General features: G+C 42.6%; 1 long non-coding RNA gene across 1 annotated transcript; it reads right to left on the bottom strand.

Moving 5' to 3' along the window:
* Positions 1-5,757: 5,757 nt before the first annotated feature.
* On the bottom strand, positions 5,758-27,119 carry LOC116977336. Its single transcript, XR_004413191.1, has 3 exons — positions 27,016-27,119; positions 8,544-8,548; positions 5,758-5,768 (listed from the first exon to the last, which is right to left on the bottom strand). It is a non-coding gene; the product is annotated as an uncharacterized LOC116977336 (long non-coding RNA).
* Between the last annotated feature and the right edge of the window lie 266 nt (positions 27,120-27,385).

The following is a 27,385-nucleotide window of genomic DNA, read 5'->3' as shown; positions in this document are numbered from 1 at the left end:
TTAAATTGTTCAAGTTGGCGATATGCAGAGTACTGCCCTGCCGACTACAAAATTCAGAAGATTCTGAAGGATAGTGGCATAGAAAAGACTTTTGGATATGGAACATATGCAGGCAGTTAAGAGTTGGTCTTGGCACAAGTTTGTCCGAGTCCTTGTTGGCTAAAGGGCCTGTTGCTTTGCTGTACTGTTCTATGTTGTATGTTCCCAGAGCATGCTCAGAAAATTACTCTTAAAAATGTATGCTTTTAAATCCACAGTAAGGTGTTGACTACCAGCATGAAACCATTATTGCTGTTTGCCGAAAATTACTTAATCACATAGAAACATAGAAAATCTGTGCATTCAGTCCTTCGAGCCAGCACCGACATCGAGTCACAGTCATTCGGGTGCAAAGTACTTAATCACAAGGTGCAAATTTACAATGATGATTAATCTCCAAATTTACATGGCTTTGGGATGTGAGAAGTAACCAGAGCACCTGGAGGAAATTCATGCAATTATGGAGAAAATATACAAACCAAACTTTAAATAACTTGGCTAATAAATAAACATAAACAGCACCCGAGGTCAGGATTGAACCTGTGACTCTGGGGCTTTGAGGCAGCAGCTCTACCAGCTGTGCCACTGTGAGGTCAATGTTCTGGTGAGTGCTTGAAGTTATTTTCTCTAAACAACGATCATGATCATGACATAGTATACCACCAGGGGTGCAGTGCGATTGGCAGCCTTATCCAACAGTCTGTCTGTATTTTAGTTTTTTGTTGTTATTTTTAGTGTGTTTTAAAAGTTTGTGTAAATGTTCCCTGGTTTGTTTTATGTGGGGGATGGGTGGGGGGTCGGGGAAAACTTTTTTTTCCAATTATTTACCTTGCTGGAGATGCAATTGTTTTTTGGGTCGTACCTCCGGTCGCTCTGCAGCCTAACATCGTGGAGCTGGAGGCCTCGCTCGGGACTGACTTAGAGCCCCACCGCGGGACGTGGACTTACCATCGGGGCCGAATCCTTGTCTGGGATCGCTCCAACCACGGCCTGCAGATTATACCATCAAGGGCTCACAGGCTCGGAGAGACCAAGTTGGGAGCTCCGGAAGCCGCACAACATTCGAGCAGCCCCGACCCGGGGTCAGATCGCCCGGTGTGGGGTAGCTGAGATTACCCCACGGTGCAGGAGCTGATGAGGAGGCCCGCCGCCGGCTATGGGAGTAAGATCGTCCCGTCAACAGGAGGCTTGAGGCCCCTGACTGCTGGAGGACAAAGAAAGTGAGAGATTGAACTTTTTTTTTGCCTTCCATTACAGTGAGGAATGTGGAGGAGTCACTGTGGTGGATGTCTATGTTAAAATGTATTTTGTGTGTTCTGTTGGTTTTTATTGGTATAACTGACTTGACAAAGGAAATTCCTCATATGTTGCAAAACATGCTTGGCTAATAAAGTATTATTGTATTGATTTCATGCTTGGAGTGAGCATCCACATTTAAAAGTGTCTTAAATGCCACTATCATAACTGTTTCCACCAGCACCCACTTCAGCCCCTTCTGTGCACTTGCTGTCCTCTGTGTAAAGAAAGTTGCCCTACACATTTAAACCTTGGATCAAACGCGGGTCTCTAATGTTGTGAGGCAGCAGTTGACCAGCTGCACCACTGTGCCACCTCACAATCGCAATCATGATGGCGGGATAAACTGATTTAATCCACCTGCACATGAGCCATATCCCTCCGCTCCCTGCATATCAAAATTAAGCCTACAAGAGAAATAGGAACTGAATCAAAATGTTCTGCATGTATCCTCCAAAGAGTAGCTCCAGTGGACATACAGCAACACTATTTATTTGAAAAAATGGGTGCCATCATTTTGAAGATACTGATAATAACAAAAATATGTTGAAGGCTGAGAATACCAAAACATTTTCTTTTGAAACTGGGATGAATCGGATCTGTATAACAAGATGCTGCCAGCCATTTATTTAAAGGTTTGAGATTTATTGTATTTCCATGGCATAAAAAAGAAACATTAAGAGCAGGTGATAGGGAAGAACTTAGGTAAATGTCACTCCCTTTTGATCCATTGACCTCCTGTGCCAGTCCAGCACCATCTATATCCTGCAAGGAATTAAATGACCTATTTCAGAAGTGAAAATGCTCCATTGCTCAGCCATGATAACTTTCATTATTCTCTCCGAGGTATAATGCCACAAGCCCATTCTTGAAATGCCATGCTGACAGCGAGTAACTGGTAAGATGTATGAATACACCACTCATTTCAATGTCAGAATCAGAATCCAAATCCTTAAAATAAAAGTGCATATTTCAAGTGTGTGATTGAATGCACAGGTAAAAATAGAATAAGTCGGAAGAATGTTCTACACAGAGAGTTGTGAATCTGTGGAATTCTCTGCCTCAGAGGGCAGTGGAGACCGGTTCTCTGGATACTTTCAAGAGAGAGCTTGATAGGGCTCTTAAAGATAGCAGAGTCAGGGGATATGGGGAGAACGCAGGAACAGGGTACTGATTGGGGATGATCAACCATGATCACATTGAATGGTGGTGCTGGTTCGAAGGGCCGAATGGCCTCCTCCTGCACCTATTGTCTATTGTCTATTATCTAATGCTTTGCACTGCCTGGCTAACCTCTGACAAATATATATAAATAAATACAGAAAAATAAAGAATTATATATAAATTTCGTGAGGAATAGTTTTCAAAGCCTTTGCCTGAATATAACTACAGGGTGAACAAGAATATTGATCAACTGAAACTGAAGTATTATGTGGGAATCTTTTTTATAATGTAGAATAAAGCATCTTTACATTAATGGTACTTTAAGAAAATCTAAAGGAAAACAAAATCCTCCCAGTGTTTACAGTACATAGAATATACTGTAGAACAGTACAGCACAGGATAAGGCCCTTCAGCCCACAATGTCCATGCTGAACACAATGCCAAGTTACATGAATCTCCTCTGCCTGCACGTGATCCACTACCTGCATTTCCAGGTGCCTATTCTTAAATACCACAATGGTATCTGACTCCACCACCACATCTTCTTTGTAAAAACCTGTTTCATACATCTCCTTTAAACATTGTCAAAATGGATTGGCCTTTAATAAACACACATTTAGTTAATGTACGTCAATTATGTTAACATTTTGAGAGGTACCTGTATGCTGTACCAGTGCGCACTGTTGCATTTAAAAACTCTAGCTATCATCATGATTGCTCGCCACAAGCTTTAGGTTTTAATTTATGTTTTTCTTCACTTGGTCTAAACTGAAATGTATGATTGCTAATTTCCTCTTTATAGGAGGCAAGCATGCAATAAATTCATTTCTGATGCAGCAAACCTAATCTGCCTACATTGTACATAGGTTGCAAATGATAGAAATTCATCAAAGTCACTTTATTTCATAATCTCATGTCATTTTACAAACCTCGATATCACTGAATGAAGCTCACTGAAGTCACTTTATTTTGTAATACCAAGTTTAACACTCAAAAGACTGACAGACAAGGTCCTTTTGCAAACCGCAGGTAACACCAATGTGGTATTAAGGCTTGGACAGCAAGGTCCAGATTCCTGATAGGACTGGGGAATTATATTCATCTACTTTTAGGACATTGTGGACAAGAAAGGCCTAATTTATCTTCAAAAGAGTTGATTGAGCATAATTATGTGAAATGAATGGGGTTTTTGTTAACTTTTATTTATTTTTCCTTTGCGTCTTTTTGTGCATTAACCACTATCTGCATTTCTTTATTTCTACTTTATAAACCTTACTCTCAACATCAGTAAGACCAAGGAGCTGATGTTGAGTGTGGATGAGGAAGGCCAAGGATACATGAACCTGTCTTCATCCATGGGTCGGGGCTGGAGAGAGTCAACAACCTCAAGTTCCGGAGTGTGCATATCTCTGAACATCTCTCTTGGACCCAGCACACTGAGGCAATCATAAAGAAAGCTCAACAACACCTCCACTTAGAAGATTGAGGAGTTTTGGTAGGTCAACAAATACTCTCTTAAATATCTACAGGTGTGCAGTAGAAAGCATATTGACTGGTTACATCATGGCCCGGTTCAACAATTCCAATGCTCAGGAATCTATTTGTTTGTGCATGTTGGGTTTATGAGTCCTTGTCCTCGCTACCAATATAGAGGCTGGCTTCCAACGTGCCCTGAAAATTGGTGTTACTCTCATCGATCTGTCATCAGCTTATGACACCGTGTGGAGACATGGTCTGTTGCTGAAAGCTTCCAGAATCTTGAAGTAAGTGCCAAACCACCATGCGTGCCAGCTTTATCAAGGACCCTCACCCCCCTGTCCAAGTTCATTTCTGCCATCGCGAAGAAAGCATTGGAGTTTGAAAACTGGAACCTCCAGGTTCAAAACCAGCTTCTTTCCAGCTACCACTATAATCAGCCATGATTGAATGGCAGATTAGACTCGATGGGCCAAATAGCCTAATTCTGCTCCTATAACTTATGAACTTAAACTATAAACTATCTTGGTTACATTTGGGACTTCGATGGTCAGCATGAAATTGGTGGCCCAAAGGGCCTGTTTCCACACTGTATCAATCAACCAATCAATCAATCAATCAGTTTCAAGACGTGGATTCTTATACATCGGCGAGACCAAACATAGGCTGGGTGATCATTTCGTGGAACACCTTCGATCAGCCTACCTGAACATCGTAGAGTTGGCGGCCTTTCCTGAAGACCGACCCAGCACTCCAAGCCGCAGTAGTCTGCGGGACTTTAACATCCCCTTTGCCAGGAATCGAAGTTCCAACCGCGAGGCCTGTGGACTTTAACATCGTGAAGCCCGCAGTCTCTGGTAAGAAGAGGCCGACTCGGAAGCTCCAAGTCACGGAGAGAGTTTCAACCGCCTCAAGGCGGGAGTTTCGATCACCACAACGGTGGTTTCGATTGTCGGCTGCGGGGCTTCGATCACCCCGACTGCGGATGGTTTGACTGCCCCAACCTCGGAAGTACAAGAGGAAGAAGCTTGAACTTTATTACCTTCCATCACATTGAGGAATGTGGAATCCACTGTGATGGTAGTTTATTTTATGTGGGTGTGTGTCTTGTTGCATGTCACTTTGTATGGCTGGATGGTAACTCAAATTTCCCAGTATCTTAATTGGTACATGTGACAATAAACTGACCTTGAGACTTTGAAACCTTGATCTCCTGGTTACCGGACACAGTAATTCTCCTTCCCATTCCTACACAGACCTTTCCGTCCTAGGTCTCCTCCATTGTCAGAATGAGGCTAAATGCAAATCGGAGGAACAGCATCTCATATTTCGCTTGGGCAGTTTACAGCCCAGTGATATGAATATTGATTTATCTCACTTCAGGTAGCCCGGCATTCCCACTCTCTCTATCCCTCCCCCACCCAAGCGGCACCAGCTTCTCATTTTCAACCTACAAACAGCTAACGTCTGAAGAAGGGTTTCGGCCCGAAACGTCGCCTATTTCCTTCGCTCCATAGATGCTGCTGCACCCGCTGAGTTTCCCCAGCAATTTTGTGTACCTTCGATATTCCAGCATCTGCAGTTCCCTTTTGAACAGCTAACAATGAATGGCATGTTCCCTTTATCATCGTTACTTTTTGCTTATCTTTTATTCATTGTTCTTTATCTCTCCACATCCTCATCTATATCTCTCGTTTCCCTTATTCCTAACTGGCCTGAAGAAGGGTCTCGACCAGAAACGTCACCCATTCCTTCTCTCCAGTGATGCTACCTGTCCGGCTGTGTTACTCCAGCTTTTTGTGTCTATCTTCGGTTAAATCAGCATCTGCTGTTCCTTCCTACACAATCAATTTCCACATGTTGGGAGAGATACCCACGTCATATCTAAACACAAACAACTTGGGTAGAAACAAAGCCTGGTTTGGAGCAAGGGTTTTCATGACTAAAGCTTGGATATTGACTATCTTTGGCCAAATATAGTCTGGTCTTTTTTATGTTTCTGTTGATCTCATGTGGAATGGATCAGATAAGCAGGTGCTTGGCTGGTGATGTCAGGAGAAAGCTGAGATTGATCAACTATTTGGCACTTCTGGCTGAGAAAGTCTGTGATATTTTGTCACTGCATTTAATATAATTTCTTACGCAATGATAGGGAAATTGTAAACTTTTTCATGTTTTATGATTTTATCATTTAAATGAATTTGAACAGTTGCTAATTGCCTCTTAGCACTGGAGACATTTAAAAGTTGTTCGAAGGCCTTTGACATCACCAAGCTGTGTTTGGGCTCAGGATCTCAGCATCTGTAGTGTGATGCCTGACCACTCTTCGCTGATCTCCCCACTTTGCAGGAAGTTCTTCCAATCTTGTGAACGGTCCTTCCTTAAGCTCTGGTAGCATCGGATTCTTCTTTACCTCATTGCGGACATTGGACTTTGTCTCTGGAAATGTTGCACTACAATGAAGAGAACTATACTCTGCACTCTCTATTCTCCCCTTTGTTTTACCTATTGAGATTGACAATTATTTTCTTGACATTAGTTATATCTTCCTTTTTCCGTAGGATTGTCCAGGAGTATTTGTAACCTTTTGAATAAATAAGACTCTGTTGGCTTTATTCCTCTGTGTGCCAAACCTGTCAAAATACTATAAAACATATCAGTAAGGACAGTAAACATCAAATGCAATGCCATTGCAAAGATTAAAAGCTGTACTATGACAGATGGCTGCAGAATTTAGATCAGAGTTTTCAAATGTCCGATGCTCATTAAAAGGCATCTAGATGCAGATTGAAATTGTTCCAAAGTATATTTAGGATTACATGAATGCTTAGTTAAAAGAGTAGAAAATATCAAACATGGTCCTCATTACATTAATAACATAGGTTGTATAATGATCCTTCTTTAATTATTGTGTCTTTCCAAGGAAGATGACAAATATAAGAAAGCCTTTATATCTATTTTCATTAGTCCTTGTTCTTTGTTGAAACAGAATCTGAAAACATCTACTATAATAGAAGCGATTTTTTTGAGCTGCATTATTTCATACAGGATATAATTCAAATTGCAACTCAACAACCCAAATAATACATTGTCCCTTCACCGGATGGACCGTACAACTTCAATCAAGACAACCTCAGGGGCATACAACCAAAGTACTATTGGCATGTTTCTTGCCCCACCAGGGGCACGAACACCCTTGACCACTGTTACACATCCATACAAAACGTATACCACTCTGTTCCTTGGCCACATTATGGGAAACCTGATCACCTAGTTGTGCTTCTACTCCCTGCCGACAAACAAAAGCTGAAGCATGAGGATCTGGTACAGAGTGTTGTTCAATGCTGGTCGGCAGACATGCATGTCATTTTACATGACTGCTATGAGCCAGTGGAATGGTCCATTTTCAGGGATTCTGCTGCCAATCTGAATGAGTATGCCACTGGTGTGACTGACTCCATCAGCAAGTGCGTAGAGGAGTGTGTGCAGAAGAAAAGAATCTGACGTTTCCTCCACCGCAAACCACGGAGGAACCGTGATGTACATTCCTCGGTGAAGGCCAGGTCTGCTGCATACAAATCAAATGATCCCAAGCGGTACACGAAAGTTCGCTATAATCTTGCAAAGCCATCAAGGATGCCAAGAAACAATACTGGAACAAACTTGAGTCCCAGTATAATAATTTGAACATGCACATAAGGTGGCAAGATTGAATACTATAACTTGCTGCAAAGTGAAGTCAGGCAACATCATTGGTGAAAGAGCGGCCCTACCTGATGAACAATGTATTCTATGCTCGCTTAGAGCAGAAGACCAACATCTGGCCTTTCAGACTCGGGTGTGCCTCTTCCCAGGGTAATTGTTGCAGAAGTTAGAGTGGTCTTCCTGATGGTGAACCCATGGAAAGCAACAGGCCTGGATGAAGTCCAATGACCATATACTTCGGAACTGCGTGGCCCAACTAGCGAGTGTATTCACAGACTTCTTTAGTCTCTCCCTACTCTGTTCTGACCTAACTACCTGTTCAAGAAGACCACTATCATCCCAGTTTTGAAGAAAAGCAAGATCTCATGTCTTAATGACTACTGTCCAATGGCCTTGGCATCCACCATCATGAAGTACTTTGAGATAGTGGTTATGGAACGCATTAAATCCAGAATACTAAGCAGCCTTGGGCCACTGCTGTTCACCTACTGCCACAACAGATCCATGGCTGACAACATCTCCCTGGCCCTAAACTCATCCCTGGAACACCTGGGTAAGAGAGACATCAACGTCAGACCTATTCATAGACTGTAGCACTGCTTTCAATAGCAAAGTGGATGCAAAAGTGGCAAAACATAGAACCAGCATGAAGGGGTGATCGATGGACCTAGTTGGATGAAGGGTCGATTTCCATGCTGTATATTTTAATGGATTCATCAATCAGGGCCTTTGAATTCTAATTGAGAAGGTATTGTAAAAGGCTTTGACTGTCTATCCTATCTATGTCTCCCGCAATTTTCAAAACATGAATTAAGTCTCCCTTCAGTCTCCGGTGCTCCAGAGAAAAGAATCCAAATTCGTACCACTTCTCCTTACAGCTAATTTCCTATAATCCAGGCAGCATTCTGGCCAGCCATGATCACATTGAATGACGTGCTTGCTCGAAGGGCCGGACGGCCTACTCCTGCACCTATTGTCTTTTTTCTATTGTCAATTACATCTTCTGCACCATCTCCAAGGTTTTCACAACCATCCTGTAATGGGCTGACCAGAACTACATGCAATACTCCAAATATAGACTCGCCAAAGTTTTATAAAGTTGCAATATGACTTCTTGACTCTTAGAATCAATGCCCTGACCAATTAATACAAGTTTGTCATATGCCTTATTTACCATTCTATCTTGTGTTGCTACCTTCAGGAAGCTATGGACTTGTACCCAAGATCCCACTATATTTCAATGCTGTTAAGGGTTTTGCCATTACCTGTGTCCCGTCCCCCTTACTTCAACCTCCCAAAGTACAATGCCTCACACTTGCTTGGATCAAACTCCAACTTCTATTTCTCCACCCATATCTGTACCTAATCTATATCCCATTCTGTACATTGACACTCTTCTTTACTGCCTGGAATTCCATTAATTTTGGTGTCATTAGTAAACTTACTAACCAACGCATCTACATTTAGCTCCAAGTTGTTTATATATACCGCAAACAAAAGAGGACACAGCATGGATCCCTGCAGAACTCCACTGGTCACAGACCTCCAGTTTGAATATTGTCCTTCCACCACAACCCTCAGTCTTCTATCACTAACCCAGTTCTGAATCCAAACTAGCAATCATTGTGGATCCCATGCATTTTAATCTTCTGGATCAGCCTACCATGAATGACTTTATCAAATGTCGTATAATATTCATGTAGACAAAATCCACTGCCCTACCCTTATCAATCATCTTTGTCACATCCTCAAAAAAGCTCAACCAAGATAGTAGAGCATAATCTGCCACAGACTAAACACAACTTGTTGCTAAATATCCCATTATCTTCCTAATCCGAGTAAATCCTATCCTGAAGAATCCTCTCCAATAGCTTTGCTGACACCGATGTGACAGGTCGGGACCCTTCCTCAGACTGATTATAATAGGAAGAGTGGGGGGGAAAAACTGGAAGTGATACAAAAAACAGGACAAATCAGGGCCGGATACAGAAAACCTCAGACAAAGAGGTCCCTGATAGGTTGATTTTTGGATAGAGACAGGTGTGAGCCCAATGGTGATGCATAGTTGCAAACTGTGAAGATTGTTAATGAACATTTAGTGGAGGAAGGGAGGGGAGAGGAAGAGGGAGGGGGAGGAGGGAGAGGGAAGGGAGATGTTTTTAGAAGTTACCTAAAACTGGAGAATTCAATGTTCATACCATTGGATTGTAAGCTGCCCAAGGGAAATTACATTGATAATATTGAATTTTGGTATAAACCAGCATCTGCAGTTCTTTTTTATTAAGAAGAAACAAAGATCTTCATCAAGGTCACCATAATCTCTTCTCTTGCCTCTCTTAATAAACTGGGATAGATCCCATCAGATTCATGGAATTGTGGGGTTGGGTTTCTTGAAGCGCATTAAGGTGAATAAACATTCCATTAAATTTAAATTTCTTTATTTATATAGCACATTTTTAGTCAACTTGCATTGACCCCAAAGTGCTTCACATAATTACATCCACACACACAGGCAAAGGTGGGTGAAGTGTCTTGCCCAAGGACACAACGACAGTATGCACTCCAAGCGGGATTCGAACCAGCTACCTTCCGGTTGCCAGCCGAACACTTAGCCCATTGTGCCATCTGGTGATTAATACACTTCATTCTAAATCTCAACTACCCTTGCATATCAGTATAGCCCACATTGATCTCACTATACTTCATGCTGTTTCCCTTGGCAAATACCAATATAATTTTCTCATTTAGTATCCCGCCCACATTTTCTGACATCAAGCATAAATACCCTCCTTTAGACTTGAGTTGTTCTACCTTCACAATCACAAGATAATCAATTTCACTGAAAAATTATTCTTACATATATAAAGTAAACAGTTCTCAAAACATCTATCTATATATATATAACCAAGTCTTGTCTTCTATCCATCCATCCATCCATCCATCCATCCATCCATCCATCCATCCATCCAAGGTAGACAAAAGTACTGGAGAAACTCAGCGGGTGAGGCAGCATCTATGGAGCGAAGGAAATAGGCAATGTTTCGGGTCGAAACCCTTCTTCAGACCCCTACATCAGTCTGAAGAAGGGTTTCGGCCAGAAACGTTGCCTATTTCCTTCGCTTCATAGATGCTGCCTCACCCACTGAGTTTCTCCAGCACTTTTGTCTAACTTCGATTTTCCAGCATCTGCAGTTCCTTCTTGAACAACTATCTATCTATCTATCTATCTATCTATCTATCTATCTATCTATCTATCTATCTATCTATCTATCTATCTATCTATCTATCTATCTATCTATCTATCTATCTATCTATCTATCTATCTATCTATCTATCTATCTATCTATCTATCATCTGGGACCTACGCCAAAACGGTACATGGTAGCGCTAAAATGTTTTGCACCACTTTACTCACTATTGTCCCGTGGTCGTCCGTATAAAGTTTTGTTCAGATTGATGTTACATTTCACAAGTTATTGACATTTAAATGTTTAAAAAAAGACCACTTTGAGAAGAATAACTTGACAGTTGCTGTGGCAGTTGATGGGAGATTCTGGCAGTTAGCAGTTATGATGTCACAATGGGATCTCACAGTCCTTCAATCACAATGGGATCTCATTTACATAAGCTGCCGTGAACATTCCTCCACCCGACAATGACATCACAATGGGATCTCAGCTGCCAATCAAAAGTGTTGGGATAAGCACCACCCAGTGCAATGAGGGATTTCTTACATTGTTGTAAGGAGAGGTTGGGAGTGGGGGAGGGGAGGGGAGGAGAAGAAATGTTATTTGAACATTGTGGTTAGTGAGGGAGTGCGAAAGAGGAGAGGTGATGGAGGGAGTGACTGAGGGTAGGGAAAAGGAGAGTGAGGGAGAGGTTTTGGAGTGAGTCGAGGAGGAGAGGAGGAGAGGAGAGAGAAGAGGGGGGGTGAAGACGAGTGGGTGGGAGTGTATAAGCCACGCCTGCGCAGTTGGGGGCTATGGGTGAGTGGTGGAATATTGGGTTGGGGGAACGGGTTGCGTTGGGGGAATGGGCACATCACAATGGAATCTCATTTAGATTTCTTGGGAGGAGGTTTTTCATTGTGGGGGGGGGGGGTGGAATAGGGGAGAGGTTTTATTTACTCCTTTTGGGGGTGGGATGAGGGGAGCTCCGCGTTTCATTGTGGGGGGGGGGGTGGGGGGTGGTATAGCGGAGATGTTTCTATTCCAGAACTTTCCTTGTGAGGGTGGGGGGGGGTTGGAATAGGGGAGAGGTTTCGTTTCCAGAACTTTCCTTGTGGGGGGGGGGGGGGGGGGGGGGTGGGATGGGTGGTGGGGCAGTTGATGGCTATGGGTAAGTGGTGGAATATTGTGTTGGGGGAACGGGTTACATTGGGGGAACGGGTGAGTGGTGGAAACAGATTGCTTTGGGGGAATGGGTGAGTGGTGGATTATTGAGTTGGGGGAATGGGGCCACATGCAGGCTAATGGGACTTGTTTAGATGGGGCATCTTGGAAGAGTTGGGCTGAAGGGTCTGTTTCCATTCCGCGTCTCTCCATCACTGTTTGTTTAATTGGGGCAGAAGTAATGGAGGGGCCTCATTCAGCATGTGAAGATCACTTCTACCTTGCTGAAAACAGCAAATACAAAGTAACTAAGATGATTATTGTTCTGGGTCTGTGCCTGAAGTTCTAGTTATACATTTGAGGATTTGTTCCAATGTAATGCAGTTCATTAATTGAGAGATCAGACAAGAAATGCTGTTGCCCCATTCAATAAAAATAATTAAAGTCGTTGGGGTTATAATTTTTATTCAGTTGTCAATTTATAGGCAGATGTAACAGATGTTCATTTTAATCAATCTTAAACACAGGAGAAAATACTTTTCCTCCAAACCTGATGTATGAGTAAACATTGCCAATTTGAGATGGAAGCTTTTCATCTTAGCTTAAATTATTCATCTGAAATGCTTTGCACAATTGTTTTGCTCATAAACATTATGGAATAAGAAGCTGGAATATGAAAGGATATCTTTTGGTGAAGAAATTAATCAGTGAACCTTGGTTCATATATGGGCAGGCCCTCATGATTTTGGAGAGGTACATATTGCATTTGATGCATTTGGTCTCCACCTGTCCTATACAAGGCCAATAATTGACAAAATACACAGAAAGAAGGAAACAATGTCTTTCACATGAAGTACATGAACACAGAACAGTACAGCACAGGAACAGGCCCTTCAGCCCACAATGTTTGGCCAAACATGATGCCAAGGTAAATTACCCTCCTCTGCTTGCACATGATCCACATCTCTCCATTCCCTGCATAAATAGCATTCCATTCCATTCCATTCCATTCATTCCATTAATGTGCCTATCTAATGAAACCTCTTTAACACCACATTATAACGGCCTCCAGCGCCATTGCTGTCAGCACATTTCAGGCACCCCTCACTCTGTGTAAAAAAACTTGCCCGGCATCTTCATTAAACTTTCTTCCTCTCACTTTAAAGCAATGCCCTCTATAGTCTTTGACGGTTCAATCCTCTAAAACATAAACCACTTTCTATTGCAAAACGTCCAAAGAATCTCACAGCTAATTAGTTAAAGTCCTCACTACCTGTCCACATTTTCATTTCCATTACTCAAATCAAGCTAAATACTTTGCAGAATATATCTCCTCATTTACAGGGTTTACTGAATAATCCATTAGTTTCAATAACATTACCATTTAATTATTTTTTTAAGTAATCACAGTACGTTTTTAAGCTTTCTCTGGTCACATTTGAGGATTATACATTTTTATTTGTGTCCTCCACCACTAGTCTCAAAACCCAAATTAAATAATCTACCCGCATTTAAACAACCTGGGACTAGGAACATTTAAAAATTGGTAATGACACCTCACAACATAATTTTCATAATGAAAAATAAACTTACTCACACTGAAAAACAATTGTTTAACTCTACTAGTCCAAAGGCAGTCATTCCATCAATGGCAATGATCTATTCTACATGCTTCATCCCCTTTGTCTCGTTTTCACACCTTATACTTCCTTATAAAGGTATCTCCCTCTCCTCCGATCAGTCAGAAGAAGTGTCTCGACCCGAAACGTCACCATTCCTTCTCTCCCGAGATGCTGCCTGTCCCGCTGAGTCACTCCAGCATTTTCTGTCTATCTTCGGGTTAAACCAGTATCTGCAGTTCCTTTCGAGACACTATATCCCTCCATTCCCTGTATATTAGGGCTGCCACAATGGCGCAGGTGGTATAACTGCTGTGTCACAGTGCCAGATACCCAGGTTTGATACTGACCTTGGGTGCTGTCTGTGTGGAATTTGTACGTTCTCCCTGTGACCATGTGGGTTTCCTGCAGATGACTGATTTCGTCCCAAATCTGAAAGATGTGTGTTAATTTGTAGGTTAATAGGTCTCTAAATGACCTTGGTGTGTAGGGTGTAGATAAGAGAATAGAATTATGTAGAACTAGAATAAATGGCGGATCAATGTTTGGCATGGAGTTGGTGGGTTGAGGGACTTGCTTCCTTGCTGTATCTTACAAGCAATTCAATTAATCCATATGCTTATCTAAAAGCCTCTTAAATATAATTAATTTTCATGACATGAAAAAGAACATTGTCACTCACTATTGAGTTATATGTGTTTTATGATAACAGAGGCCAGAAATTAGATTATCTCTGGATGCTTTTCTCCCCCAAGCAAGTGATGTGATTAGTTGGAATAAGGGACTTGACCAGGAACACCTCTGCCCATTCCCTCCGCATATGCTGCCTGACCTGCTGAATTCCTCCTGCACTTAAGCTAATTTTCACCGGAAATTGACTCAAATGAAATTTGAGTTATATGTAGTCTCCGGAAAGTCTAATGGGACTGTGCTTACATCCATTCCAGGGCAGCAATACATTGCATGCCATATTGATTAATGTGTCATCGGCAAGGCCACCAGCATAATCAAGGACGAGTCGCATCATGGCCACTCCTCCTTCGCCCCTCTCCCATCAGGCAAAAGGTATAGAAGGTTTAAAACGCACACCTCCAGATTCAGGGACAGTTTTCTTCCAAGCTGCTATCAGGCAACTGAACCATCCTGATAACAAATGGAGAGAGTAGGGCTGAAGATGTCCTGGTAGGGTTGCTCCTGGGCCTGGCCAAGCTGGTCATCCGCGAGTCACGGCGCCAGGAGGAAGAGGGCTCTGCCCGTGCCAGCTGCTGCCCCTTTTCCGGGGTTACGTCTGCACCCGGGTGGTACTAGAAAGGGACTACGCGCTGTCCACGGGCATCCTGGGGGATTTCCGGGACCACTGGGCACCGAGAGGGGTTGAATGTATCCTGGACATGGAATGTAATAGAGTTGTTTAGTAATTTACTTATTATATTTGTTTGTCTTGATCTATGGTGGTGCGTTCTGGTTTCTTTTATTGTTGTAAATACTATTTTAATATTTTAATATTTTGGTTAAAAAAACAACTATATAGCAGTTCTGCTATAGCTACTATCTACCTCATTGGAGAACCTCGGACTAACTTTGATTGTACTTTACTGGACTTTTTCTTGCACTAAACGTTAATCACTTTATTCCTTTTATCATGTATCCATACATTGTGGATGGCTCAAATTGTAATCATGTATTGTCTTTCCCACTGTCTGGTTGACAGGCAACTAAAGCTTTTCACTGTCCCTCAGTACATGTGACATAAACTAAACTAAACTTAACTGCAATTTCAAGTTTGCTTATCTAAGAAAGCTGGATACAAAGAACTGCAGATGTTAGTTTTCAAAAAAAGAATACTGAAGTATCTCAGCTGGGTCAGGCACCTTCTCTGGAGAACATAAATAGGCAACGTATCGGGTCAGGACCCTTCTTTAGACTGATTGTAGTGGGGGTGAGGAGAATAAATGGGAGAGAGATGGCGGCAGCACAGAGCCTGGCAAGTGATAGATGGATACAGGTGAGTGGGGTTTGATTGGGAAATGGGGGTGGGCAAAGGGCAAAGATAGGAAGAAGACAAAAGGCTGTCAGGTCAGGAGAGATGGAGAGAAGAGGCACGGAATGTGAAGGCAGAGGAATGGATGTGGATGGAAGGTCCTACACTGTGTAAATCTGAGGCTTACTTCTTGCCTTAGCAGTCCCTGTCAAAATGAATCACGAGTGACATCAATGTGATGGGTTCAGGCTGTAGTCAACGACATCAGGTGCAAAGGAACTAACACAGCAGTTCATAAAAGTCCATAGTAGTACAGAGCTCAGTCAGTTGCAGCAGGAATGCATTCTGAATCCTGCTCCTGTTGTTTCTCTGACTAGTCTTGACTTTCACCCCCACTGCTGTGTTAGTCGACCAACCTTGTTGTAAACCTGCAACCAGTAAACAGCCTCAATGCTCATAACAATGGATTCTGTTCAATGCAGTCATGGGGTCTTAGAACACAGTAACAAGCCCTTGGGCTCAACTGATCCATACTGACTATGATGCCCCATCTAAGTTAGTGCCATTTACCCATGGAGGCACAGAAACAGGCCCTTCAAAACCACACAGTCACAGGGAAAATGTGCAAACTCCACACAGACAGCACCCAAAATCAGGGTTGAATCAAGGTCTCCAGTTTGACATGATGAATCAAGTTTCAATTTAATTTTAGTTTACAGATGCAATGTGGAATAATCCCATAGGTCCACCGATTCCACTCCAACCATCAACGACCACCCATTCACACTATTTCTATGTTATCTCAATTTCCCATCCACTTTCTACACACTAGGGACACTTTTACAGAGGCCAATAAATCTACAAACCCACACATCTTTGGGATGTGGGATGTGGGTAGTAACGGAGCACCCAGAAGAATCACACGCAGTCATGGAGAGAATGTGCAAACTTCACACAGACAGCACCCAAGATCAAGATTGAACCAGGGACTCTGGTACTGTGAAATAACAGTTCTATCAGCTGTACCACTGTTCTGTCCTCAATGGCAGACCAGACCTCTCTGGCCTTTCTCCCTTCAGGGCAGCACAGTGGCACAGTGGTAGAGTTGCTGCCTTACAGTGCCTGAGACCAGGGTTCGATCCTGACTATGGGTGCTGTCTGTATGGAGTTTGTACAATTTCCCTGTGCCACATGAGTTTTCCCAAAGTGCTCCAGTTGCTTCCCACATCCCAAAGACGTACAGGTTTGCACGTTAATTGGCTTCTGTTGATTGTAAATTGTCCCTAGAGTGTGGGATAGTGCGAGTGTCCATGGTTATTGCTGGTTGTAGCAGACTCAGTGGGCTGTATCTATAATGTCTAAAGCCTAACATCTAAAGGTGAAGTGGTCGAAACATCATCATGATTTGAATTCAGCCTTTCAAGTCAAACAGGTTATTTATCGCTCATTAGACTGGGTTTGTGATGAAGAATGCCTCTTCCAATGATTATCTATTGATGTTTTTGAAATCCAAGGCACAAAAAAAGCTTTGGGCAAAGACCTTTATGGAGGAAAACTATGATAGTGCAAATGAAAACAGCTTAATGAAACAGATTAATCGGGTTCTTAATGTGTAAGAACCAATCTGTTGTAATGATGAATGGCTTTGTGTGGAATGATTGAGTTGGAATTTAAAATCAATGAGATGAAAAGCTTAGGACTGTTGTTCATGGACTCGCTGGTCAATGGAGATCTAAATCATTTTACAATCTTACAATCTAAATCAAAACAATTATCTGCATGCCCAACATCTTTTACATAAAAACCTCTATGTGGAATATTGAATTTATTATGTTCTTAAAGCCTCATTGTTGGTGATATATATATGAATGTTGGATATAAATGTAGACACAGAAACTGCAGATGCTGGAATCCTGCATAAAACACAAAGTGATGGAGGAACTCAGCAAGTCAGGTAGCATCTCTGGAGGGAATGGGAAGGCAACAAGTTGGGATCCTTCTTCAGACTTATTGTAGAGATTGTTGGAAAAGAGGATATAAATATAGATGCGCTGAATAGTAAGTTTGCAGATGACACCAAGATTGTTGGGATCGCAGACTATGAGGGAGGCCGTCAAAATATACAGCAGAATGTAGACCAGCTAGAAAAGCGGGCAGAGATATAACAGAGAAAGTTTAATCCGAGCTAGTGTGAGGTGTTGCACTTTGGGAGGTTGAATGTAAGGGTAAAATATACAATTAATGTCAAGACCCTTAATAGCATTGATGGACTTTGTGACCTTGGGATCCAAGTCCATAACTCCCTGAAAGTAACAACACAAGTAGATATAGTGGTAAAGAAGGCATATAATATGAATTCCTTCAATGGTTGGGGCACTGAGCACAAGAGTGAGGAAGTCATTATGCAGCTTAATAGGACTTTGGTAAGGCTACATCTAGAGAAATGCATGCAATTCTGGTTACCCCATTAGAAAAATGAGAGGGTATCGGTACAATTGATGTCCTTTTGAAGCAGGTATGAACCGCAGACCACAGAAGCGAGAGAGCCGAATGGCTCTTGGGGAAAAAGCTATTCTTGAACCTGGTGGCCATGGTTTTCAAGGTCCTGACGGCAGGAGTGAAATGAGAGAGTAGCCAGGATGGGGTGGGCTTTTGATATTACTGGCTTTTTGAGGCAGTGCCTCATAGATCTCTTCAATAGTGGAAATTGTTCATGGAGTTGGCATCTCATAATGCCAAATACCCGGGTTTGATCCTGATCTCCAGTTGCTATGTCTATGTGGAGTTTGCACGTTCTCCCTGTGACTGTGTTCTCTTCCATCTGTTCTGCTATCCTCCCAGGTCTCAAAGGGCTGCACGGTGGCACAGCGGTAGAGTTGCTGTTTTACAGTGCCAGAGACCTGAGCCCCTGCGTGGGTTTTCTCCGGGATCTCTGCTTCCTTCCTCACTCCAAAGACGTACAGGTTTGTAGGTTAATTGGCTTGGTATAATTGTAAATTGTCCCTAGTGTGTGTCGGATAGCGGTAGTGTGCAAGGATCGCTGTTCGGTGTGGACTTGGTGGGCCTGTTTCCGTGCTGTATCTCTAAACTAAAACTAAACTAAAAATATTGTAGGTTAATTGGAAATTGCCTCACGTGTGTAGGGAATGGATGTGAAAGTGTGATAACATGGAACTAGTTGGAACAGGTGATCGATAGCCGGCTTGGACTGAAGGGCCAGTTTCCATGGTGTACCTTTCAATCAATCCATCATCTATGTGCCAAGACATGCAAATAATAAGCAAAGACATCTTAACTATCATAACCTACTGGCTGCTGTTATGCTCCATGCAGCCACTAAACGTGATTAATGAAAGGCTGCAATATTTCATAGTGGCAATGGTTAGAGTAATCCCCTTCCTATGAGAGACTGCACACAATGTAGCTCGGTTTCAACAAGAAACATGACAGATTTATAAACTGCTATTTGGATCCAATTTTCGCTTGGGATTTTGCTATCAGAAAGCCACTAAAACAGAACAGGTGACTGTGATAAACAACTGGTCGTTGACAACATGCTTTTACATTCTCAGCCAATTCTTCAAATGCATGCTCAATTTCAAATGGATAATAAGTACACGATAATCTCTACTGAAAATTAATGAGGTTCGTGCTGGTGTTGGTTTAATTTCCAGCTATTTTATAGAAATGTAATAATTTAACTTCAAAAGAAGATTACATAGAACATAAAAGAGTACAGCGCAGAAACAGGGTATTCGGCCCACAATGTCCCTGTCAAACATGATACCAAGGGAAGATTAATGTACAATATTTATCAAAACTAATAGTTTGCAATACAATTTGTAAAAATGTATCTATGAACAAAATAATTAATTGTTGACAAATCCTTGTCATAAACACCTTCAAAAGGTTCATTTTGTATATTCTCGATAGAGAAGAGATTTGTCATGCCATATTAAACCACATTTTGAGACTTGAACCAGCAGATCTGGCTCAAAGTGGCATGTTTCCCTGTTGGATATTCATGATGATGGCAATGGATCAAACCAGCGAGGATTTAATTAGGACTATGAATAAATGGAATTTTTAAACCTAATTAATATAAGACATAGGAAATACTTATTCTGCATTAGTGTTCAAATATTCGTTTCAAGCATAGAAACTGCTGATATCCAAGGGGGATAAAAGAGGACAGATGATGAGAATAGAAATGACTTAGCCCATCATCTATCTGCCAACTCCAAGACAGCACCTCATAATTAATTTCCCTCTTCTGCTCTTTCCCCACAGATCTGTAAATTTGAGTTTAATACAAATCCTTTAGAAAATATGTCATTGAGGATTAATTGCTTTCCGTAAATGCTATCGGAATATTCTAGAAATCATCTTAAATCCAGGTCCATAAATTCCTATGTGATAGGAGCAGAATTACGCAATTTTACCCATCGTCTACTTCGCCATTTAATCATGGCTGATCTATCTTTCCCACTCAACCTTATTCTCCTGCCTTCTCCCCATAACCCTGATACCCATACCTGTCCCTGATTACTGACTCTACTGATGCCAGAAATAACATTTCATCTAAATAATTCAACCTTTGCAACATTGCAATCACGACCTTTCTTAATCTTCTCTGAAGAGAACTTTCCACCTTATACAATCTCCCCCTATGGTAAATCACAAAGTGCTGGAGTAACTCAGTGGGTCAGGCAATAATCTACAGCAGTCTGACTAACTTTGTAACACCAAGAAGAACTCAAGTAGAAAAATTGAATCATAGAGATAAAAACATACACCAAGGAAATAGGCTCTTTGGCTCACCTTGTCCATGTTGACTAAATTGGCATTCTGTGCGAGTCCCATTTGCCTGCATTTTGCATAGCCCCTTAAACCCTTCCTATCCATATATATATATACACATCCAAATGTTTTTAAATGTCGTAAATGTGTACACTTTTGTAACTTCCTTTAAGAGCTTATTCCAGATAGTACTGAGTGAAAATGTTGCCTCGGAGGAATCTCTCCCCTCTCACCTTAAGCCTACGTCCTCTAGTTTTAGAATCCTCCACCCTAGGAAATGTTACTGTGAGTATTCCCTTTATTCATGCCCCTCATGAACTTGTACATAGAGTCATTGAGTGATACAGTGTGGAAATAGACCCTTCAGCCCAACTTGCCCACATGTCCCAGCTATACTAGTCTCACCAGCCCACATTTGGTCCATATCTCTCCAAACCTGTCCTATCCATGTATGTGTCTAACTGTTTCTTAAATGTTGGGATAGTCCCTGCCTCAATTACCTCCTCTGGCAGCGTGCTCTATACACCCACCACCCTTTGTGTGAAAAAGCTACCCCTCAGATTCCTATTCAATCTTTTCCCTTTCACCTTAAACCTATGTCCTCTGGTCCTTGATTCACCTACTCTGGCCAAGAGACTCTGTGCATCTACCCAATCGATTCCTCGCATGATTTTATACATCTCTATAAAATTACCCCTCATCCTCCTGTGCTCCAAGTAATACACAACCTCTCCCTATAGCTCAGACCCTCTAATCCTGGTAACATCCTCTTCGTAATCATCTAACATCTTAATAAGATCACTCAGTCTTCTACGTTCCAAAGAAAAAACATCCCAGCTTAACCAATCTCTCCCTACAACTGAAGCCCTTGAGCCCAGGTAACATCCCGATAAATTTGTAATACATCCTTTCCAACTTAATGATATCCTTCCTATAGCTGGTGGACCAGGACTGCACACAGTACTCTAAGTGTGGTCTCACCAAAGACGTACAGCTGCAATATGATTTATCAACTTTTGAATTCAGTACCCATTTCAAATAAAGGCAAATGTGCCAAATGCCTTCTTCACCACCTTGTCCACCTGACTCAACAGACGGACAAAGATGCAACAGGACCTCAACAACATCACTGGATTGATAGTCTCACACACTCAAGCAAATTTCCAGTCACATATCATAATATATCCTGTGCTCAGACTTGGATTCAGCACTGACTCTCGACTAGCCAGAGGTGAAAAGCAAACATGCCCCATTCATATGAATGAGACCACTAGCCTTCATTAATAATGGAAAGTGATGCTCAGTGTTTTAATTTTCCCTTTCATTTAAAATACTCTTAAAGTTTGTAATTAACTTGCACAAGTTCAGTAATATGTTTATATTTGAATTATGAAATAAATAAATTAATAAATTGATTGTTTGAAAGATCCGGAATGAAAACAGGACCTTGGGCCGACCCAGCCCATGCGATCATCGATCACTCATTCATATTAGTTCTATATTATCGCACTTTCTCATCTACTCCCTACACACTAGGGACAGTTTACAGATGCCAATTAACCTACAAATCCACACACCTTCAGAGATCCCACATGGTTACGGGGAAGATGTGCAGAGACAGCACTCGAGGTCAGGATTTAACCTGCGTCACCAGCACTCTGAGGCAGCAGCTCCATCACATCCATCACTGCCGCTCATTTCAAGTGTCTTTAAATGGACTTGATTATCAGAAACAGTGCCAAATCAGATTACCGTGCCAAACTCCCGGGTTCGACCCTGATTATGGGTGCTTGTCTGCACAGAGTTTGTACGTTCGCCCCATGACCAGCGTGGAATTTCTCAGAGATCTTTGGTTTCCTCCCACATTCCAAAGGTGTACAGGCTTGTCCATTAATGCCTTGGTGTAAATGTACAATTGGCCCTGGTGTGTGTGGGATAGTGTTAATGTGCAGGGATCGCTGGTCAGTGCGGACGCGGTGGGCTGAAGGACCTGTTTCTGTGCTGCATCTCTAAACTAAACTAAACTAAAGATTTGGACACAGCGGAGAAGGGCAAGAGCTACTGGAAGGCTGCTGAAGGGGAATAACCTCAGGCCTGACTACAGAATGCTCTACCTTGTGGATCAGCCCAGCAGGTTTGCTGCCTGCACAGTTGGAGCCGTAAGGTAACGGCAGGCATCCAACATAATGAAAATGCAAGTCCGGCCATACATGATCTGGCCCACTATGTTAGAGGCAAGCATTTGCTCTAACACCTCCACTGTGCACAATTGGAGGTTGATGAAAGGTGAGGTTTCTAATGTCATGAAGAGTCCTGACTTTCTTGGCCTGAGATGGAGGGATGGAAGGGTTGCATTATCTTAATAGAACAGCAACTAGCTCTCACCCCCTCCCCCGACATCAGTCTGAAGAAGGGTCTCAACCCGAAACGTCACCCATTCCTTCTCTCCATAGATGCTGCCTCACTCGCTGTGTTACTCCAGCATTTTGTGTCTAGCTGGAAATATCATTGCTGCTGTTTTAGGTATGTAAGTACACGACTACTCCAGTGAAGAGCTATAACAATTTGAATGAAATAGGTTTAGCCATATCAGCACTACTCAATTAGTGCTACATAGAACATTACAGCACAGGAACAGGCCCTTCGGCCCACAATGTCCATGCCCAATATGAGGCCAAATTAAGCTAATCTCCTCTGCCTGCACGTGATCTATATCGTCCCATTCCCTGTAAATCCAAGGGCCTATCCAATGTATGGATGATTTCAATGAAAATCATATTTTACATGACCCATTTCTCAGGTACATTTAGACATGACAGTTGAGGTATGAGATGCTTAATTAAACATTTATTCTTTTAGACGCTGCCTGATCTCTTGCTGACTGCACTATTGCTTTGCAGGTGAATCGATCTTGTGCTTGGGTTTAACTAGTTTCTGCTGAGTGAAATATTTTGTTTGTTCTTTGCTCGTTTGTAGAGCAATGTTTTGCAGGGTATACAGTAACAGGCACAGGTCAGGCTGAGTTATTTAACATACACACTCAATCTTTGAAGATCTCAACAATCTATTCAACCATGCTGAGCAGTTTTGACAATGCAGCCTATTAATTAAGTGTAACTGCATTGGTTAAATGACTGGATTAACACTAAAAAGCCTGCCGCCTATTCACTAGGGGAATGATTCAGATCCTTCTTCAGGTAATTAGGTAAATGTTGAATAGAAAGCCATCAACGTTAAGACAGCACAGTGGTGCATATTGTAGAGCTGCTGCCTCACAGTACTAGAGATCCAGGCTTGATCCTGACCTCTGTGGAGTTTGCAAGTTCTCCCTTTAATAATGTGGGTTTCATAGAAAATAGAAAACATAGAAAATAGCTGCAGGAGGAGACCATTTTGCCCTTCCAGCCAGCACCGCTATTCATTGTGATCATGGCTGATCATCCACAATCAGTAACCCGTACCTGCCTTCTCCCATATCCCTTGATTCCGCTAGCCCCTGGAGCTCTATCTAACTATCTTTTAAATTCATCCAGTGAATTGGCCTCTACTGCCTTCCGTGGCAGAGAATTCCACAAATTCACAACTCTCTGGGTGAAAAAGATTTTTCTCAACTCAGTTTTAAATGGCCTCCCGGTTTATTCTCAGACTCTGGCCCCTAGTTCTGGACTCCCCCGACATTGGGAACCTTTTCCGGAATCTAGCTTGTCCAGTCCTTTTATAATTTTATATGTTTCTATAAGATCCCCTCTCATACTTCTAAATTCCAGTGAATACAAGCTCAGTCTATCCAATCTTTCCTCATATGACAGTCCCGTCATCCCTGGGATTAACCTTGTGAATCTACGCTGCACTGCCTCAATAGCAAGGATGTCCTTCCTCAAATTAGGAGACCAAAACTGCACGCAGTACTTCAGATGTGGTCTCACCAGGGCCCTGTACAACTGTAGAAGGACCTCTTTACTCCTATACACAAATCCTCTCGGTATGAAGGCCATTAGCTTTCTTCACTACCTGCTGTACCTGCATGTTTACCTTCAGTGACTGGTGTACAAGGACACCCAGGTCTTGCTGCACTTCATATTTTCCTAATTTGACACCATTGAGATAATAATCTTCCTCCTTGTTCTTGCCGCCAAAGTGGATAACCTCACATTTATCTACATTACTAGACTAAGTGGGTCCTGTTGGGTCCCATGTTCACATGGAGGGCTGGTCCCCCAATGCAATATTCCACCTCTCCACCAATTCCAATATTGGTGGCCACTGGGGGGAGAGGGGGGGGGGGGCTTTCAGGAGCTCTAGTATGTGTGTTTTGTGCCGAAGGGACTGGTTTCCAGAGGGCTAGTATGGACATTGTGGGCCAAATGGATTCTTGGGCTGGCAGCTCATTCACTCAGGCCTGGTGGATTGGCAGCTCAGTCACCCAGGCCTGGTGGGCTGGCAGCTCAGTCACTCAGGCCTGCTGGGCTGGCAGCTCAGTCGCTCAGGGCTGATGGGCTGGCAGCTCAGTCAATGAGGGCTGGTGGGCTGGCAGCTCAGTCACTCAGGGCTGGTGGACTGGCAGTTCACTCACGGCTATTGCATGAAAAAGCATTTCAGGCAGAGTGCACGCCACCAAACTCAATTTCATAGCATTTCAGGCAGAGTGCAGGTCACCAAACTCAATTTCTTAGATTTCAGGCAGAGTGCAGGCTACCAAACTCAATTTGATAGCATTTCAGGCAGAGTGCAGGCCACCAAACTCAATTTCTTAGCATTTTAGGCAGAGTGCAGGCCACCAAACTCAATTTCATAGCATTTCAGGCAGAGTGCAGGCCACCAAACTCAATTTCATAGCATTTCAGGCCGAGTGCAGGCCACCAAACTCAATTTCATAGCATTTCAGGCAGAGTGCAGGCCACCAAACTCAATTTCATAGCATTTCAGGCAGAGTGCAGGCCACCAAACTCAACTTTGTAGCATTTCACGCAGAGTGCAGGCCACCAAACTCGATTTTTTAGCATTTCAAGCAGAGTGCAGGCCACCAAACTCAAGTTCATAGCATTTCAAGAAGAGTGCAGGCAACCAAACTCAATTTCATAGCATTTCAAGCAAAGTGCAGGCCACCAAATTTAATTTCATAGCTTTTCAAGCAGAGTGCAGGCCACCAAATTGCCAAACAACTCATTGCATTGTCATTAAGGGCTAACAACTCATTTATTGCAAGTACATTGCAGACTCACATTTCAGTTGATTCACAGCTTAGAATCACAGTTGTGGACTCTCCCTCGCGATCTTCCAGAGTGACTGACTCACGTCCAGGCATCCGGGGTTTTATAGTCCTGCCCCCTCCCCCCCGGAAGGGGCATTACCTTAATTGTGGTGATTGACAGGCGAGAGGACCAATCAGCTGATCTCAAGATTTTTTAAACACTCATAACTTTTTTATTTTTCATCAACCAGAAAGATCCTTGGGGCTGCCTCAGCGGAGGAGGACTGTGAGTAAGATGGCCAAAAATCATAGCGATATATGGTAGCATTTTATCTAAAATCAATATACAGTGCAGACAGGAAGTGGTCAAGATGAGACTTTTAGCTATATAGATACTGCATCTGCCATGCATCCGCCTACTCACTCAACCTGTCCAAGTCACCCTGCAACCTCCTAGCATCCTCTTTGCAGTTCACACTGCCACCCAGCTTTGTGTCATCTGCAAATTTTCCAGTGTTACTTTTAATTCCATCATCTAAACCATTAATTTATATTGTAAATAGTTGTGGCCCCAGCACCGAGCCTTGTGGCACTTCACTCGCCACTGCCTGCCATTCTGACAGACACCCGTTTATTCCTACTCTTTGTTTCCTGTCTGCCAACCAATTCTCTATCCATGTCAATACCATATCCCCACTACCATGTGCTCTAATTTTGCCCAATAATCTGTGTGGCACCTTATCAAAGGCTTTCTGAAAGTCCAGATACACTACATCCGCTGTCTCTCCTTCATCCATTTCACTTGTCATATCCTCCGGTGGACTCCGGTCTCCTTCTGCATCGCAAGGCCAAGCATATTTGTTGGTTACCATTGCAAATTACCCCAATTGTGTAGGAAGTGGATGCGAAAGTGGGATAACGTAGAAGTACTCGCGGACTCTGTGGGCCGAAAGGCTTTTGTAAATTACCTGGGATCAATTCTTATATTGTTTGCTTCCGATCGAGTATTTCCATGTAACAAGGGAAGCTGACTCATAATTCAATAAGACAGTGGAAACCTGATTAGACCAACCAAGGAGAATGTCACCTTCGACCGTACTGCTGGCATAACATGCTCTAATTAGGTTTCAATCTTTCTCCCATTATCCCACCTATTTTCCCACCATTTCCCACCCTCCCCCAGTGAACCCTGCTCTGTTCCCCTCATCAAATACTCAGCTCATATTCCTGAGTCCTTCATTTCCCTTTTATCCCCCTTTTTTTTCCATACCTCTGTCCCCTTCCACCCATATTCCTCCATCTGGCGTAATGTTTCATTCCCCTTCTCCTCTTATCTGGCACCCTTTCGGCTCATTTTCCCCACTAGCTTCGTCACTTACTCCACCTATCTACTACAACAAATCTCTGGTCAACTGTATCCACCTATCACTTACCAGGCTTTGGCCAACCCCCAACTCTCTTTTCAGGCTTTCTCCCCCCTACTACAATCAGTCTGAAGAAAGGCCCCAACCCAATACATTATCTGTCCATTCCGTCCACAGATGTTGCCTGGCCTGCTGAATTCCTCCAGCACTTTGTACTTTGTTTAAACCTTTTAGGTTTTACAACGCTATTTGACAAATATCTGTTACCAAGTAAAAATCATATGGTTTTACTGTTAATGGGATTAACTTTAAAAGCTGATACTGAAGTACAAGTAGGCATACTGTTTGAAACTCTACCATGTTATAGAACATAGAACATCCCCTTTAAACTTTGCCCATCACACTTTAAACCTATGCCC

This window comes from Amblyraja radiata, chromosome 9 (assembly GCF_010909765.2).
Source record: "Amblyraja radiata isolate CabotCenter1 chromosome 9, sAmbRad1.1.pri, whole genome shotgun sequence".
Lineage (NCBI taxonomy): Eukaryota > Metazoa > Chordata > Chondrichthyes > Rajiformes > Rajidae > Amblyraja > Amblyraja radiata.
This window is presented reverse-complemented; position numbering and strand designations above follow the sequence as displayed.